Source organism: Vombatus ursinus, unplaced genomic scaffold (genome assembly GCF_900497805.2).
Source record: "Vombatus ursinus unplaced genomic scaffold, bare-nosed wombat genome assembly UNPS02014786.1, whole genome shotgun sequence".
NCBI classification, from domain to species: domain Eukaryota; kingdom Metazoa; phylum Chordata; class Mammalia; order Diprotodontia; family Vombatidae; genus Vombatus; species Vombatus ursinus.
In genome coordinates, this window is record NW_020954564.1 from 12,747,520 (window position 1) to 12,767,318 (window position 19,799).

Sequence of the window (19,799 nt, forward strand, 5' to 3'; positions counted from 1 at the left end):
GAAGAAAAGCAAAGAACTAGAATCTAAGGAGTTGACCATTAATTGGGAAATGACTGAACTGTTATATGAATGCAAATGGACTATTATTGCGCCTAAGAAAAGATGAAAGAGATGGTTTCAGAGAACCCTGGGTGGTACAAAATGATGCAAGGTGTTGTGAGCAGAATCTGGAGAATAATTTATAGAAAGACATTAATACTGTAAGAACAACCACTTTAAAAGACTTAAGAACTCCGATCAAGGCAATGATATCTCTAGACGACCAATGATGAAGTATGTTATCTACGTTCTATCAGAAAAGTGATGCCTCTCCTCCCCTCTCTTTCTGTCTCTGTCTCTCCTTCCTCTTCATATTTCTCTCTGTCATGTCTTCCCCCATCTATGTCTCTCTAGTTCTGTTTCTGTGTCTTTTTTTCTCTTTGTTAGTCTCTGTGAGTCAATTGCACAGAGATGATATTTAAACCCATGGGAACTAATGAGGTTACCTACAGTAAGAAGAGAAGAGGCTCTAGGACAGAACTTTGGGAAAAAACCATAACTAGGGGTGACATAAATGATGAAATAGCAAAAAACTTGTAAAACAAAAAGAACAAAAAAAATTGGTGCAACTTATGGAATCAGCTCTAGTGGCATATATAATATTGCAGGGGGTACTAAAGAACATGGAGGAGGCTTCCATGGATCATACAAATTTCCTATAGATATTTTATGGAAAAATATGGATAAAAATTACACAGGATGAGAAGGGATTATTATTATTATGTATGAGGAGAAAGGCATTTGAGTTCTAAGTGTGGCTCTTTGATTAAATTGTTATATGACTTTGGGCAAGCCCCCTCCCCTGGATTTAGTTTATACCCATGAACCAGATGGGCTCAATGATCCCCTGGGATCTAATGTCTTTTTTTAAAACCAGGATTTGTTTAGGTTATCATTGGGTATGATCTGTATTGCAGGTTTAAGAAAGTTCAGAATCCTCTATACTTCCTTCCTCTTCTCAAAGCCACCCAGAAGGACTAGAATAGCAGGCTGACTGTGTTGTTAATGCTGATTGTGAAGGTCATAGCCAGAGGCAGGCAGTTAGCTCTTTCACAGCTCTAGGAAACAAAATCAGTGGTTGCCATATGGAATCTGAGGAGAGCTCTTTTCTTCAATGGTCATTATTCCTTTCTAAATAGCTCGATGCAATTCAGTAAACATTTATTAAGCTTGGACTATAGGGGAGGCACTCAATATAAAGACAGATTTGACACAGGCACTGGTCTTAAGAAACTTACTGTTAAATTGTGTGAGAAAGTACATTATTAATGCTGATAAAAGGGAAAGCACCCAAATTATGACATATATTTGAATGAACAAGTTACCAAGTTAGTCAATCAGTACATATAAGCACTGTAGCTGGGGAATAATCAGAGCCAAGAATTGAGGTGGAGGATGTGATTTAGCTAGATTGCATCTGGGAAGCTGTGATGCACTTTTGGTGCTCCCAAGTTGCTTGCTGCCATAAAAAAAGTTAGCTTTTTAACACCAATATTCTCTCAGTGACCCTACATGGCTGTGTTTCATGGAATACCAAGATCAAAGAAAAATCATAATTACAGGCTTTCCAACAGGTAACAGAAAGACACATAGTAGGTATAAAGCAGGCTTGACTATGAATGTTAGCAACAAAGACTTTTCAAGCGAGGAATTAAATAGAGGAGATAACATAGCCCCTTGACTAGGGCTAGTCAAGAAGCAAAAATGAAGTATGTTGGATGGGTAACTTAAGTGCTAGTCTGGTATTTGTGAGATATTAAAAAACAAAACAAAACTGAGTAAGGAATCTAGTCCACCAAATAGATCTTCCAGGAAGGACTTATGGAAAGGCTTAGAAAACAATGTTACAAAATATATGAACGTGTAGATACAATTGCTTTCTCTACTAGTGGAGGGGAGTATCTATGCTGAGAAATCCCCTGAAATATTAAAATTTAAGACAAAGTGGGATAAAGGTGAAGGAGAGGGCAAGACACTATCAATTAATTAATCAACAAGCATTTATTAATCACTTACCAGTTGCTGGATACTATGTTAAGTATCTATACAAAAATGAAATAGTCCCTGCTCTCAAGGATCTTACATTCTATCAGGTGAGACAACCTCTGTATGTGTATGTTTAAAGAGAGACTGTTTTCTCCCTCCCTCCCTCCCTATCTCCCTTCCTCCTCCTCCTCCTCCTCCTCCTTCTTCTTCTTCTTCTCCCCCCTACACATACATACAAACAACAAAACGCACACAAAGCAGACACAAGTTAAGCTTGGATTGGAAAGCATCTGAAGTTAAGAGGACCAGGAAAGACCTGAAGAAACTGGCATTTGAACTGAGTCTTGAAGAAAGTTAGGAACTCCAAGAAGTGGGAAATAAGGACAGAGTTGGTCCCAAGCACCGGGGAATAGCTTATACAAAGGCATGAAGACAGAAGGTGAAGGGTTGTGTGTGAAGAACAGCAAATAGGCTAGGATGGCTAGACTGTGGAATACATGGATTGGAGTAATGTGTAAGGAGACTGGAGAGGTAGGAAGAGGCTAGGTTTAAAAAAAAAAAAGAAACTTAAAATGACAAAAGGAGTTTATATTTGATCCTAGGGATGGAAGGGAACCACTGGAGTTTACTGAGTTGGGGTGAGGGTAGTCCAGATCTATGCTTTAGAAAAATCATTTTGGCAACTTTGTGGAGGATGGATTGGAGTAGGGAGAAGCTTGTGGCAGTTTTATTAATTAGGAGGCTACTGAAATTTGTCAAGGACAGAGTGGTGAGGGATTGGACCAGGAATATCTATACAAAAATGAAATAGTCCATGCTCTCAAGGATCTTACATTCTATCAGGTGAGACAACCTCTGTATGTGTATGTTTAAAGAGAGACTGCTTTCTCTCTCCCTCCCTCCCTGACCGTTAAGTGGAGAGAGGGGGGCAAATGTGAGAGATGTTTTGGAGAAATTTGAGGAGGGAGAGATAACTGATCTTTCTGCTACACATAAACATTTGTGCTACAAAGGACAGCATAAGAGTAAAGGAAAGGTCTGAGCAATCTGTTCCAATTTCTAAGGTGCCTTACAATCTACACAGGTGCTTTCCTTACAATAGCCTTATGTGAATTGTTGTCAAGATATCCTTATCTCCAGTTTACAGAAGATGGGACTGAGACCCAGGGCAGAGTAAGAGCCAGATCTGCCCGCCTCACCTCAGGCTTGAAAATGGTAGAGCTGACACTCAAACTGAAATCTCCCCATTCCATTCAACATACATTTATTCAGCACCTGAGGGCTGGGGACTGTGTTTTACGGCTGATGTCCTCTCCCCAGTGCACTTTGTATTTGCTATCATTGTTACAATCAAAAAGAGACCTTTGGCAAGTCAGAAGTTAGCAAAGAACAGTGTTGGAGATTATAATACTGTTTTAAACTAGCATTAGAGACCCTCTAAGTGGGAACATTCAAAGGCAATTAGTTAGTAATGGCCTTATAAATAGAAAAGGAGCCAAATAAATTTTTCCTGGATATCATTAATTTAGTTGTAAAATAAATTCAGAGTTACTCTGATATCTCCATATAAACAAGGTGCTCATTAGAAAGACAGCCATGTGTTAAAAATAAAACAGAGAAGCAGAGACAGCCCTACTCCACACAACTGAAATAACCCTGTGGAGATGACAGTTCTCAGAATATCAGTCTCCCTAAGATGGGAGTTTCATCCAGAGGAACAATTATGGTAAGGACCAAGCTGCGCCCAACTACCTAGATAAAAAAATGGCTTTCATCTAGGGGTCCTTCTTGCCGTGGCTCACAGCTAGTAGCACAGCTTTTCTGACTGGCTGGGGTTGGGGGTGTTGGGAAATGATCCAGTTATTCTGCTTTCATACAGCATGTGCTTACTTAGTATGCCCTTTGTGGGAGGAAACCAGGAATCAGGAATTCAGTTCTATTCCTGCTTTTCTCATAAACTCATACAGGACCATGGATAAATTACTTTATTTCTCTGTGCCCTCTTAATGTGTAAAATGATGGGGAGCTAAGGTGGATGGTCTCTAAAGCTTTTTCCAGTTCTAATATTTTATATTCTGAGATCTCTTTCTGAGGTCTATGATCGCTTACGGTTCTAATACTTTAGGCTTTATAGTCTAATATTCTATATTCCAAGTTCCCTTCTAGGTTTAATATTTTATTCTAAACTCCCTTACATTTCTAACATTCTACATTCTAAAGTCCTTTATAGTTCCAATATACTATGTCCTCTTCTAGCTCTCCAAGTTCTAAATTCTGAGAAAGGTTTTCACGTGGTAAAACACATATACTCAGGAGAAACCTGGATTCAAATCCTTCATGTGACTCTTAGGTGACAATAGGCAAGTGATTTGACCTTTTTGAATCTGTTTTTTCATTTGTAAAAATGGGTATAATAATTAAATATACTCATAGGGCTGCTATGAAGTCAAAATAGGATAATTACTTTGGCAAATTTAAATGCCATATATGTCACCTATTATCACTACTAATGATCATTCCATATATATACGTGTGTGTGTGTATGAATATACAAGATAAATACAAAGTAGTCTGGGGAGAAAGGACATTAGCAGTTGGGAGGAATCAGGAAAGGCTTGTGTAGAAGGTGGTGGTTCAGCTAAATCTTGAAGGAAATACGGGAGTCTTCAAAATGGAAGTAAGGAGAGAGTACATTTTCTGTATGAGGGTTGGCCAGTAGAAAGGCCCAGAAATGGGAGATGGGGCACTCAGTTTGGATGGACTATAGAGTGTGGGCTGGGAAGTAATGTACAATGGGCTGGGATCAAGTTGTGAAGGGTTTTAAAAACCAAACAGAGGAGTTTATACTTTATCCAGAGCCAATAAGGAGTTGCTGGGGCTTATGGCATCTGGGCAGCAGAATGGGTCGAGCTCTAAGCTTGGAATCAGGAGAACCTGAGTGTGAATTCTGCCTCAAGACACTTCATATTTATGTGACCCCTGGCACGTCACTTAGCTTCTCTCATCTGTAAAGTGGAAATAATAATAGCAGCTACCTAACAGGATTGTTGTGAGGATCAAACATGATAACACGTGGGAAGATGTTTTACAAATTCTATGAATTGCTATCTAAGCTAGATATTGTTGTTGTCATGAAGGGGAATGACATAGTCAGACTTAAATTTAAGGAAAATCAGTGTAGTAGTTATGTGGAGGATGAATTGCAATGCAGAGACACTTGAATCCAAAAGACAAATCTGCAAACATCCAGACAGGAAATGATGAAGGCCTGGGCTCTGGTGGTGGCTGGGTGACTAGTGGGAAGAGTACATATGTCAGATTTACTACAGAGGCAGAAATTGAAAGATTAGGCAACTGATTGGATATGGAAAGTGAAGGAAGGTGAGGAGTCAAAGATGATGCTAAGGAAATGAATCTAGAAGACCGTAAGGGCAATGGTGCCCTTGACAGAAAGATTTAAGTTCAAGAGAGGGATGTGTTTGGGGAAAGATCATCAGGTCATATAATGAGTTCTGTTTTGGACATGCTGAGTTTTGGATGACCATGGGATGTCCGAATTGAAATGTTCAGCAGGCAGTTAGTAATGTGAGATCTGGGAGTCATCTACAAAAAGATGATAACTATGCCCATATAGTGCTTTATAATTGAAAAAGTTACTTTCTTTACAACAATCCTATGAATTAGGAAGTAAGGGTTTTTTTTTTTCTTCTCTATTTTAGAGATGAGCAAACTACATTTCATAGAGGTACAGTGATTTGTTCAAGATGACTTCATTAGTAAACACTCTGGGACTGGAATCTAGGCCTTCTGACTCTAAACCTTATGCTCTTTCCATGACATCACGCTACCAAAACCCTTCCCCTCTTAATTTTCTAACATGTAAAAATGAAGAGGTTGAGACTTCATGGTTTCTAAGGCCCTTTCCAGCTCAAATGTTCTATGTTCTAAGGACCAAATCTTTGAATCTGTGGATGAATTGACTTTAAGAAAATACAAATCAATTCCTACCCACTACTAACAATAATAGTAAAAGAAGCATCAGTGTGTAGAAGAAATTACATCCCTTCAAATGTTGTCCTTATTACTCCAACCCCACGGTAAAAAGTCCCCCACCCTTTTTCTATTGGGGTCCTTCAGTACTTATTCCCATCAGGAAAATCAGTAAGGACCCTTTCCCATAGAGAGCTGGTTTTTGTGAACTCTGTCCCCTGATGGAACTTGGACTTAGAGCCAGGTGAGTTGTACAATACCCAGGTACTTACTGAAATATACATGTGAAAGAAGTACACTATGAAGAAACTAGCCATGTGGTAGCAATTAGAGTGAGCCTGCAGCAACTATATGCTGTTCTATTCAACTGCTTAAGAAAAATATCTCCATAGCAACAGCATCAACATATAGTAGAATGGCTTCAAGATATAGCCAACACCTGAAAAAACCCCCACAAAAAACTTCCTTTGCTTTTCCTTCTCCTGTTTTCCCTTTCAAATCCATTCTTGTGCACACTGCCAGGCTAATCTCAGGACCTGTTTCCTCTTCTGTAAAATTATGGGGTTGGACTAGATAACCACAAAGATTCCTTCTAGTTCTAAATGACTCTATTATCCTATGGCAATATCATTTCTCTGCCTAAGATCCTGCAGCAGCTAATTAGTGCTTACAGAGTAAGCCCAGTATTCAAGGCCCTCCATAATTTGGAATAACCTCACTTTTCCAGTCAGTCCTACTTCATATGACTCCTCTCCACTCCTTAGTCAAATGACATTAGTTATCATTCCCCACATGTGTACTAGACTTCCCTACCTTGGTACCTGTGTTCATATAGCATAGTATAAGAGCACCAGATTTGGAATCAGAAAGCCTGGATTGGAGTCTTGGTTGTACTACTTCACAGCTGTGGGAACAAAGGACCCATGATTTCATTGATACAGGGCACTTGAAGATGAGGGAACTCTCTTAACCAATGCAGGAAGGTACCTCTTGTGCAACTCTCAGTCCTAGTGAGTTGCCCAGAGACTACATGACTTACCCCAGGACATGTCATCATTGAGACTCACAAGTGGAACTTGAACCCAGGTCCTGCTGGCTCTGAGGTGAGTGCTCTTGACTACATTGTTGCCTCTCATATGTGTGAATATGGGGAAATGAATTAATAGCTCTAAGCCTCAGTTTCCTAATCTGTAAGATAGGGGTGAAAATACTTGCATAATCTACCCTATTGGGTTGTGAGAACTGTGCTCTGTAAACCTTAAAACACTATATAAGTTCTCATAATTCTAATTATTATTCTATTCCCTACACTTGAAATGCATTCTATTACCTCCTCTCCCACACAAAAATCTTTTTTTAATTAATTAATTTTTAGTTTTCAACATTTGCTTCCTAAGATTTTGAGTTCCAAATTTTCTCCCCATCTCCCCACCCCAAGATGGCATATAAGTTGACACAAGCTCAACATATACATTCACATTAAACCTATTTTCACATTAGTCATGTTGTAAAGAAGAATGAGAACCAGTAGGAGAAACCATGAGAAAGAAGAAACCAATAGAGAGAGAGAGAGAGAGAGAGAGAGAGTAAATTATATGCTTCGATCTGCATTCAGACTCCACAGTTCTTTTTCTGGATCACACAAACATCTTTTAAAGCACAACTCAAAGACAACCCCCTCCAGGAAAGCTTCCCTGATCTGGGGTCACAGGGACCTTTCTTCCTTGGATCTCACATAGCATTTTGCTTAAACCAATAAATTTGGGCCACTCACACTACTGGAGTAAAGGTCTTTTAGTGAGTGCTTGAGAATTTTCAAAATGAGAAATGATCAATTATTCCCACTTATTTTAATTCCTATATCTGGCAGCAAATACCTCACCAAATGAGTGATTATGTGGTAACCCAGCATCTGCACAAAAGAAAAGAAAAAGATAAAGTCCATGCAAAAGATTTATATGTCCACAATTTATTTATTAGAGGATATTATATAAAGTCAGCTAGATATAGGTAAGGAAGCTGTGGTCCTCCAAATCTGTGTCATAGTCGGGTGATGATGTGACAACTTCTAAGATGGCTTCCTAGATATGCCCCCCACCTTGTTTTTAAATGGGAAAAGTCCTATATCTGATATGTGTTAAAGATGCTCCCTCATTTTCAAGGGTTTTCGGGATGGTGACTGGTGGGAAACAAGGGGTTAGCTGTTACCTCTGCTTCAAGATAATATATACTTCGGGATATTTTGAGTGAAATAATTGGTGGAGGAGGATTAGAATGTTGGACTAGAATGTTTTCCAATTTATTAAAGGTTGGACACAAGGGGGATGTGAAGGATCTTATTTATGGTCTTACTATTATGTGGCTGTTTCATCCCAAATAGACACTTATCTATGAAATTATAATTGGGAAAATCTTCTTGGTGGCTTCAAAGGTAAAAGTATAATAAGGTAATAAACAAAAAACCCAAATCAAACCAAGACCAGGGAACTCCAAACAAACAAACTCAAACTCACATAGTTTAGCCGGATTGTAGCCAATTAATATGGACCTAGGTGTGCCCAGGGAGTTCAGCCTCTTTAAATTACCTGGTCAATGCCAGGAAAATGGACTTCAGTTGTTCTCTGAAGTGAGAAAAAAAAAGGTTAGGGAGGTGGTCATAGATTTTTCCCTTGAGATTCTACATATGAATGCTAACTCAGATTCTACAGGGAAAGGGATCAACTGCTAATGCCCCTAAAGATTCTCACAAGGGGAAAAAGGCCTTAATTATCAGGATAGCTACATATAAATGTGTGTATGCACATGTATATTCAATGTCAATTCATTTACAATCCTCAGTGAAGAAGAACAGCATTTGTAGCTAAAAAAAATAATAAGCAAATGTCCTTATATACACAACATAATAAAAGGCCATAGAAACCTCAAACTAGATACTAAGAAATGAATTGTAGCAATCATAGTGGAAGGCACCCTACAACTCTTTATTCATACATGTGTGTATCACTTTTTATTAAAGGTGATTGTGTATATCATCTCTGTATTAGATTATAAAATCCATGAAACTAGAAACTATGTCTTATTCTTCTTTGTATCCCAGACAGTACAAAGAAAAGCCTGATATATATGCATGCATGTTTATATGTATGTATGCATGCATGTATTTACACACATATATTGACTGAATTAGTCAACATGTGATAGCCTGTGAACTATCTATTACAGGCCACACACCATATTAGGTGCTAGGGATACAAAAACAAAAAAGGAAATAGTCCCTGTCCTTAAGGAGCTTAGATTCTAGAGGGGAGAGAAGAGATAGATGCACATCTAAATATACACAAAATATATATAAAATAAATAGAAGGTAATTTTGTGAGGAGGCATTAGAAGGAATGGTCTAATGCAGGACGTGACAGTTCGATAGAGCTTTGAAGGATTCTAAGAGATGAAAGTGAGGAAGGAGTACATTCCAAGTATGGAAGACAGCCTATGCAAATGGGTGGAGATGGAAAATAGAGGGTTGTGGGGAAGGAGCAGCGAGAAGGCCTGTTTAGCTGGACCAAAGAGCGTGTGAAAGGGAGTAATACGAAATAAGACTGAGAAGTTTGGATGGGGCCAGGTTATATAGGGATTTAAATGCTTAACAGAATAGAGATAATAGAGAATCACTGGAGTTAACTATGTAAGGGGGTGATGTTGTCAGACATACACTTTTGGAAAATTGTCTAAGCAGCTATGTGAAGGATAGACTGGAAACAGGAGAGTCTAGGGACTTAAAAACCAGTTAGGAGGCTCCTGGAATGGTTTGAGTGGGAGGTGATGAGGAGTTGAACTAGGGTTTTGGCTTTTTAAGTGGAATGAAAGGGACAGATGTGACAGAGGCAGCGGTAGAACTGGCATGATGTGTCAATTGATGAGATATGTGGATGGAGGAAGAGTGAGGAGTTAAAGATAACTCTGAGGTTGTGAACCTGGGTAACTAAATATGGGTGCCCTTCACAGAAACAGGGAAGTTTAGAAGTGTGGGGATTTTTTTTGGGGGGGGGAAGAAATAGAATGACTCTTATTTTTGGACACACCTAGTAAATGTCTAAGGCAGGATTTGAATTCAGGTCTTCCTCAATCCAAGTCTAATCTTCTATCCACTACATGACCCAGCTACCACACCTCATTCCTAAAATCAAAGCATCTTATGATGCTGGAGCTAGAAAGGACCTTGGGGTTAAATTAGTTCACAATATCATTTTACAGATGAGGGACCAAGGCCCTCTCCAAGGTCAAATATTTAACATGGTGTTGTACAAAGAGAGCTGGAGTTAAAGGTCTTAGGTTCAAATCCCTCTTTTGAAAATTACTTGTATGACCTTGGGAAATAATTTAACCTCTCTGGGCCTCAATTTCTTAATCTGTAAAATGAGGAGGCTGGATTCTATAGCTTCTTAGGTCCCTTCTTTAGAGCTATGAGACTATCCTAAATGGCAGAACCATGCTTGTATAGTTACTATCCTCTCATATTTTTCTGCATCTGGCCTATTATAGTACACTTGTAAATAAAGAGGGATTTCACATGGAACATTAGACCACAGAATGTCAGAGCTGGAAGAGAACCTAGAACAGGAGGCTGGAGATAAAAAGGAATACAAGATATAATCTAGTTCCAAGTATATAATCTAGGGAAGGGGAAAAAAGAACATTTCATGTGTTTTTATCAGCTGACTACTTTCCTTCCCCTCGCAAGTGGGAGTGTTGTTGTTCAGTCATTTCTGACTCTTTGTGACCCCTTGTAGGGTTTTCTTGGCAAAGATCCTGGGATGGTTTTGATATTTCCTTCTCCAGCTCATTTTTACAGATGAGGAAACTGAGGCAAACAGGGTGAAATACCTTGCCCAGGGTCACATAGCTAGTAAGTATCTGAGGCTGGATTGGAACTCAGGCAGATGAGTCTTCCTGACTCCAGGCCCAGTGCTCTATGCATTGTGCAAACTAATTGTCCTAACAAATGGGAGTAGCTTATAAAATTAATACTAGAAATGTCCTATCACTGGTAATCTGATCTGGCTATTTGTCTCTGCTTTGGTGAGGCAAATAGAACCAAGTAATTGGGCTTCATAGGCTCAAGTACCTGTAGGGCTGTATTACTCAGGAACCTTACTGCTCAGGGTTGAGAGATCCCTCTCTCTATTGTCAGGTTGTGTCTGTTCAGAAAGGCCATCTTGTTTGTGTGTTCCAGGAGAATGGATACACTATATGTTTGTACTTATCTCTGGGAGGAAGAAAAGAATCAGGAATGTCTGCCTAAGCAAGTCAGAATCTGACAATGTGAAGGAACCTGGCTCCTCAGCAGGTCGTGTTGACTCTTATCTATGGGAATAGGTCCAAATATATCTTCCTTCAATATGACAACTGAGAAAAATTAAACATCTTTACAGTAGAAAAGGTTATTTCCTATTATTCCAGGTTATAAGAAGTAGAGGAAATTGTCCATCTCTCTCTCTACTCTAGTGAAGTACAAGACTTATTTATCAGGAAGTTATTATTGTTTTCTCTGAGCTACCATGAATAGGGTTTGCCATATGGTTCTCAACTAGTCACCTTGATTTATGTGCTTTCCAGGCCACTTACATGCCATCTGTCTCTCTTCTACCATTTCCTTTCAACCCCACCTATAAGCCACCCTAACGCACTGGTGTCAAATGTACAAATAGACATCTTGCCCCTTAATTGAAGTTTCCAAAGCTAACAACAAGATTACTTTAAGTCCCTAACCACTTAGGAATTCAGACTTCTAATCTAAAAGTGTGCACAAATGGTAGTGACACACCGATCATAATTCTTGAGCCCTGGATATCACAGGCATATGTCCCATACATTTAAATACTTCGAAGTAAATTAATTCAGAACATTGACCTTGGGACCTAGTTTTCATTTCAAAATCAAAGCTGCAAGCTGCTCCAAATATATATAGGCATGACTCGTTTTATTGCACTTTGCTTTGTTTTGCTGTATCTACATCAAGGTTTTTTTTTTTTTAATAAATTGAAGGTTTGTGGCAACCCTTCGTTAAGCAAGTCTATTGGTGTTATTTTTCCAACAGCATGTGCTCATGCTGTATCTCTGTGTCACATTTTGGTAATTCTCACAATATTTCAAACATTTTTATTACATTATATCTGTTACAGTGATCTGTGATCAGTGATCTTTGTTGGTACTATTGTAATTGTTCTGAGGTGTCATGTACCATGCCAGCATAAGACAATGAACTTTATCGGTAAATGTTGTATGATCTGATTGCTCTACTGACTAGCCATTCCCCTCTCTTCCTCTCCTTGGATTATCCTGAGACACGACAATATTGAAATTAGGCCAATTAATAACTCTACAATGGCATCTAAGTGTTCAAGTGAAAGGAATAGTCAATCGATGAAGCAAACTTTATTGTTGTCTTATATTAAGAAATTGCCACAGCCACCCCAACCTTCAGCAACCACAACCCTGATCAGTCAGCAGCTATCGACACTGAGGCAAGACCCTTCACTAGGAAAAAGATTACGGCTCACAGAAGGCTCAGATGATGGTTAGCATTTTTTAGCAATAAAGTATTGTACATTTTTTTAGACATAATACCATTGCACACTTAATAGACTACAGTATAACGTAAACATAACTTTTATATGCACTGGGAAACAAAAAACTGGTGTGACTCACTTTATTGCGATGTTCACTTTATTGCAGTGATCTGGAACCGAACCTGCAATATCTCCAAGGTAAGTCTGTTCAGAGATTTGAGATTTCCAACAAACTAATTTACTTTATGTGAGAGAAGCAACCTTTGCCATTAGGAATGCACTGCACATAGCCCCCTTAGAACTAAATTCTTATCAGTTATTTATTGCATGAAGCAAACAATTAAACTTACATCATGTGCTCTGTTGGCTTTTTTTTAATAGCAAAAATTTGTCTTCTTCCTTCCTCGTTTGTTAAGAAAGAAAAACAATAACTTCTGTTACAAAAATGGTAGTCAATTTCTGTATCAGTTATATAAAAAAAACCTCTCATTCTGCACTCTGAGTTCTTCACCTCTACCAGGAAGTGAATAGTACATTTCATCATTAGCCTTCTGGAAATGTGGTTAATCATTATGCTGATAAGAGTTCCTAAGTCTTTCAAAGTTGTTTGTCTTAGAGTATTGTTATTGTATGAACTATTCTCCTGGTTCTGCTCACTTCACTCTGCATCAATTCCTACAAGTCTTCCCAGGTTTCTCTGAATCTAGGTCTTTCATCATTTCTTACAGAACAATAGTATTCCATCACAAATACAAACGATGAATTGTTTAGCCATTTCCCAACAGATGGGCAACCCCCAATTCTTTACCACTGCAAAAAAAAAAAAGCTATGAATATTTTTGTATATCCTTAGGGTTTGCTTTGCTTAGAACTAATTCATCTCTTAATACACACTCCCACTAATTTCCCCTTCCTTCTCTCCTTTCCCCATTTCCCTGTTGATTGAAATGTTTTAATAACACAACTTTGCATGTGTATGTGTGTGTACATTTGTGGGTTTTTCCATCTTTTGACCAGTTTAGACACAGTAAGTTTCAAGTGCCAGACGGTCCCCTCACCTCTTCCTCTTTGTTTGTATGATCTTTACTTGAACACTCTAATTATGTGAGATAATTTCTCCATCCTTCCTCTTCCTTTCCCCTCCACTAGTGTATTCCTCCTGCATTCTTCTTTTAAGATGATAAAAATATAAGAGAACCACTTTTCTGTAACTAGACTCTATGACCCCTGATGATAAGATTTAGAAGGTACATATATATTGTCTCCCCATATTACAATGTAAACAGTTTATAGTAGTTGTATAATGGTAATATGGGGTCAAAGAGTTGAATGCCTTTTTGGTTATAGTTCCAAATTGTTTTCCAGAATGGTTGAATCAATTCATAGTACCACCAATGGTGCACTGGTGTCCAATCACTCTTTTTACCCCTTATTGGTGGTTTAGAACTGTACAATCAAATATCTACATCTAGTAGTTTCCTTATCTCAATCCACAAATGTTAGAATTGCTCTGTGACAATGAGTATTAAGATCTCATGCATCTCAACACTACTAACTGGACAAAGCCTGGAGTGTTTGTACTACTTCTCAATCACTTCCATGATTGATCCCTAAGTGGAAGTTCATCTGAGGTGACAGATCCAGAGATCTGTGCCCAAAGGCCAAAAATCATGGTCAAATTGATCAGGGAGCCTCACATAAAGCATGTTTATTCTCACATACAATTATTCACAAAACCACTAAAATATTCATTGACTCACAGTCACTTATATGAATTAGCCTTTCTGCTTCTATTTAGTTCCTCTGTATAGTCACCACTCTGCTTGCAATATACTGTTACAAGCAACCAACCAAAGGCCATTTTCCAACTACACCTACTCCATTCATTACCACTGTCAGGAGAATGTCTTGATGCTCCTTCATATGACAGGGATTGCTGCCAATAATAGACAGTTGCATGCCCTTTTTACCTTCTATGCATAGCCTCATCAGTTTCTAGGTAAGCAAGATGTAGTGGAAAAAGCAACGATTTGGGAATCAGAGCACTTGAGTTCAAATCCCAACAAAGAAACCATTTGAGTGATATAGGCAAGTCATTTAACAAACTTAACTTTTCTGGGCCTCAGTTTCCACATCTGCAAAATGATAGATTTGGACCAGATAGTCCCTTTCAGCTCTAAATTTATAATTCTATCATCTCAAGCCAGGCCACTTCAGAGCCTACCTAACATTTTGGTTTAACATGCAACTAAGCCATATCTTCCCAAGAGCTTTTATAGATGAAGCTAAAAGGAGGGGAAAAAAAGAGATCTGAAATGACAAATTTGTCAGTATTTTACCACATCTGAACTCTTAGCAATTTAATATTCCACATGATGAAGAGGGAAATGGCTCTCTGAAGGAGTCAGGCAAAGCAGCTGGATCGTACCACATTTCCATCTACAGCCTGAGGGTCAGGCTTTCAGAAGTCCTGGGACATAACATCATCAAGTTCTGCTTATTCCTTTGGAGACTTTTAACCTTCTAACTATGTCTCTTCATTAGTGGAACTCCTCCCATCCACGGATACTCTTATTGGACTCATTCCCCAAAGGGTAGTATACTCTCATCCTTTCATATTCTCCCCATCCCAGTAATAACGAACCCTGGCAGGAGAACAACCCTTCCCTAGCCTCTGCTGCATGGTTCGTTGTTCCCAGACAAGCTGCAGAGGTAGAGGAAATGGGAAGTGTTGAAGAAAAGAGGGCTATCTAGAAAGTTTCAGGTGGTTTCAGAGGAGGGGAAACAATCTGAGTGGAGGCTGGGTAAAGCCAGAAAAGATGAGGGAATCAGAAGCAGGACTAAGTTGAGCTAGTTGAGGTTAATCATCATAATTTATAGGGATAAACTTCAGTGGCTCCCCATTGCCCTTAAGATAAAACATAAGCTCTGTTTATCTTAGGGGCAATTGGGAGCCACTAAAGTTTACTGAGGGAGGGGTGACATGGTTAGATCTGTGCTTAAGGAAAATCATTTTGGCAGCAAGGTAGAGGACAGACTAAAGTGGAAAGAGACATGAGGCAGAAAGACCAACTATGAGACTGGTGTAATAATTGAGATGAGAGATGTTGAAAGACTGGATTACTGTGTTGGTTGTGTGAGTAGAGAGAAGGGGTCAGATGCAAGAAATGCTGCAGAGATAGATATGACACGATTTGGCAACTGATTAGACATGTGAGTTGTCTAATCCAACAAGGTTACAAAGGTTACAAATTTGGGAGACTGAAAGAATTATGGTGTCTTTGACAGCAATAGGTAAGAGTGAAAGAGGGGCACGTTTTGGGGGAAAAGAAAATGAGTTTTGTTTTGGGCATGTTGAATTTGAGATATCACCAAGACATTCAATTTAAAATGTTCAATAGCAATTGGTGATGAAGGACTGAAGTTGAGCAGGTAGACTTGGGCTACATACGGGTGTGTGTGTGTGTGTGTGTGTGTGTGTGTGTGTGTATGTGTGTGTGTGTACACACATTTATACACATATACATATACATAAATATGTATATACATAGGGAATCATTAGAGATAATAGTTCAAGTTATGAAAGCTGTTGAGGTCAGAGAGAAAGAGAACAGCAGGACTAGGACAGAGCCTTGGGAAGTACAGTCTAGAGTCATAATCTAGATGATGAGGCAGCAGAGGATACTGGAGTACTGATGATGAAAAGGACAACAGATCATATTTATATAACTGCTTAAAGTTTACAAAGCATTTTCCTTTCACAATAACCTCATGAGGTTGGTAATATGTTAGTATCCCTTCTCTCTGTTTTTTTTCTTCTTTTTTTCCTTCCTTCTTTCTTTTTTTCTTTCTCTTTTTTATCAACAAGGAAACTGAGGCTCAGAAACATGATATGATTTGCCCAATGTTATATAGCTAATAAGTGAGTCAGAATTTACATTTGGTTCTTCTGACTCCAACACTTTCCACTATGCCATAATATCTCTCTAAATTACAGGATCTCAGTGGGGGGAAGGGATCTTAGAGGCCAAATAGTTAAACCTGCTGTTGAACGAGAATCTTTACAACATAACCAAAACACAGGTCATCCAGCATCTGCTAAAAGACCTTTAGTAAAATGGACCCCAATATCTCCCAGTGCACACCGTTCTACTCCTGGATAGCTCTATTAAGAAATTTTTCTTTATGCTAAGCCAACATCTGTTTCTTTTGAACCAACACTAATTGTTACCAGACCTGTCTTGTAGGTCCAAGAGGAACATGTCTAATCATACTTCCACAGGACAGCCCTTAAGATACTTGAACAGGTATCAGGAAGGGCCTTGAAGGAAGCTGGGGCATCTAAGAAGCAAAGGTAAGATGTGTACTCCACGTATCTGGGCAAAGACACAAAGACAAGAGATGGAAGGTTTTGTGTGGGAAAAAGGGAGCAGGGCATTTTGGCTAGAATGTAGAGGATGAAGGAAAGTAGTAAGCAATAAGCTTGGGGCAGTAGGCTGAACTCAGACTGTGAAGGGCTGTAAATACCAAACAAAGGAGTTTGTTTTTTATATAGAGGTGACAAATAGTCACTGGACCTTTTTAAGCAGAGGATTGACATGGTCAAACATGTGATTTAGGAAGATTATTTTGGCAACTCTGTGTAAGTTGGACAAAAGAGATGAGCTATTGGAGGCAGGAAGACCAATATGGAATAAGTGATGTATGAATGAGGGAAGAGAATGGGACAGATGTGAGAGTTGTTACAGAGGTAAAATCAACTAAATTCAGTCAGATATAAAGCATAAAGGAGAGTAAAACATTGAGGATGACTCTGAGATTATAAAATCTTGGTACCTGAAGAGAAGGTGGTATCCTTGATAGAAATAAGGAAGTTGAGAAGAAGGAGGATGGTTTCTGGTGGGGGGAGGGGAAAAGAATATAATGAATTCTTTTAATATGTTTAATTTGAGATACGTAAAGCACTATACATCTGGAAATGTCCAAAGGAAAGCTGGAATAGGGTTTAAGAAAAAGACAAGGGCTAGATATACAGATTGGGAATTATCTCCATGGAGAGGATAATTGAATCCATGGGAGTTGCTGAGATCACCTAGAGAACAGAAGGAAACAACCATTTATCAATTGCCTATTATTTTCTAGGGACTATGCTAATATTATCTCATTTGATGCTGAAAACAATCCTGGGAAATAGGTGTAATTCTCATTTTATAGTTGAGGAAACTGAGGCAGACAGAATACAAGTGACTTGTCCACAGTCACACAGCTGGTAAGTGTCTGAGGTAGGATTTGAACTCAGGTCTTCTTGACTCCAGATCCAGCACCCTATCTACTGTGCTACCTCCCTCCCTCTAGTATGGTGCAAAGACTGAAGAGAAGAGGGTCCAGCACTGAGCCAAGGGGGACACTCCACCCTTGGGAACATAGTTCAGGGAAGTACATGGCTGATGAATCAGCAGAGTCTATCCAGGATGGGGGGGACAGTCAACAGAAAGATTTAGAATGATAAAGACTAAGAAAAAATTACTGGATTTGCCAATTAAGAGATTTCAGTTGAGTGACCAAGCCAGAAGCCAAACTACAAAGGATGAGTAAAAGGAATGTGGAAGCAATAAGTATAGGTAACTTTTTCCTAGAAGTTTGGCTACAAAGAAGTTTTGGTTACAAAAGGGATTCAGGAAGTTAACATGAGATACTGGTAGAATCAAGTGAAAGTCCTTTTAGGATGGGGAGACCTCCAGTAATTTACATAAACTAAAACTGGGAAAGACAAAGTTCTTTCAAACTCTTTCTATAATACAAATAGAGTCTTGTTACCTAAACCAGAGAGAAACAAAGAAAACTATAGACCAGTATCCCTATTAAGACTCATCCAAAAAAAATAAAATATTATCAGAGAGGTTACAATAATGTAATAAAAAGATTATACACTATGACCAGGTTGGATTTGGTTCAAAATAAGGAAAATTGTAAACATAATAGACCATGTTAAAAACAAAAATAATAGAAGTACATGATTATATCAAATGCTGGAAAAGCTTTTGACAAAATCCAAAATCTGTTTCTGTTTTTAAAACAAACACTAGAAAGCATGTAAATAAATGGACCTTTCCTTAATTATGGTCAGTAGTATCTATCTCATACCAAAGCCAATATTATATGTAATGGAGAAAGCCTAAAGGCCTTCCCAATAAGATAAAGGGTAAAGCAAGGATGTGCATTATTATTACTGTTATTTAACATAGTACTAGAAGTGCTAGCTATAGCAATAAGACAAGAAAAGAAATTGAGGAAATTAGCATAGGTAAACGAATAACTGTCACTTTTTACTGGTGATATGTCTATCTAGAGAACACAAAAAATGTCACTGGAAACAATAATTTCAGCAACGTTTCAGAATTATAAAATAAATCCTCATACGTAATCCAGATTTCTTCATATCGCTGAAATGTTCATGGTTATTATTGTTATACTCAGGAAGACAATTACATTGTATTCATGTAAAGATAGAAACTCTGTCTTCACAGTAAGTGAAGCTGATGTCTGACCTCGTTGAAACACTTTCTCTTTTAGTTAATCAGGATCTACATCCTACCCAACTGAAGTCAAATTCACTCAATGGAGATATATTATTGTTTTATGAAAGTGCTCAGCTGGAGACTTATTTTTGGCTTACAAATTTTGGTTAAAAATTTGATCTTGTGGGTGTCCCTTCAGACATTATTTCCCACAGTCACAATTCATTGGCATTAATAAGTTATTTGTTGTAACCTTTTTCTGCCATTTTCCCTGCTTAGGCACAATTTCTCTCACTTCTCTTGCTCCCATCTGTAAATAAAACTGGAAATGTTGAGGTTATCCTGAGGAAATTTATTGCTGATTTTCATATTCGTGCCTCTTCTTTGAAAGTGAGCAGCTAACATCAGTTCAGTGAAAATGTACAGCATCTGTAGAATAAGGAGGTTGAGTTGTTTTGTCTTTAACTTCTCTTCTACCTCTGACATTTTATAACCTACAAAATGCTATATAAATGTGTTTAAAAATAATTAATATCATTCATGTTTTTTGTTATATTTTCCCTTCTAGCTCTAACGTTTTATGTCCAATATGCTAACATGATTCTAAGAGGCCATCTACACCTAACATTCTGCGTATTATGTTCTTCCATTCTATGATCTAAGCTACCCATTCCAGATCTAATATTCAGTGATTCAGTGA

The 19,799-nt window shown here is 38.4% G+C and overlaps 1 protein-coding gene across 4 annotated transcripts in view; it reads right to left on the reverse strand.

Moving 5' to 3' along the window:
* LOC114047020 (DENN domain-containing protein 1A-like) overlaps positions 1–19,799 on the reverse strand; it is a 702,955-nt gene that overhangs the window by 167,348 nt on the left and 515,808 nt on the right. The gene's annotated exons all lie outside the window — the stretch shown is intronic.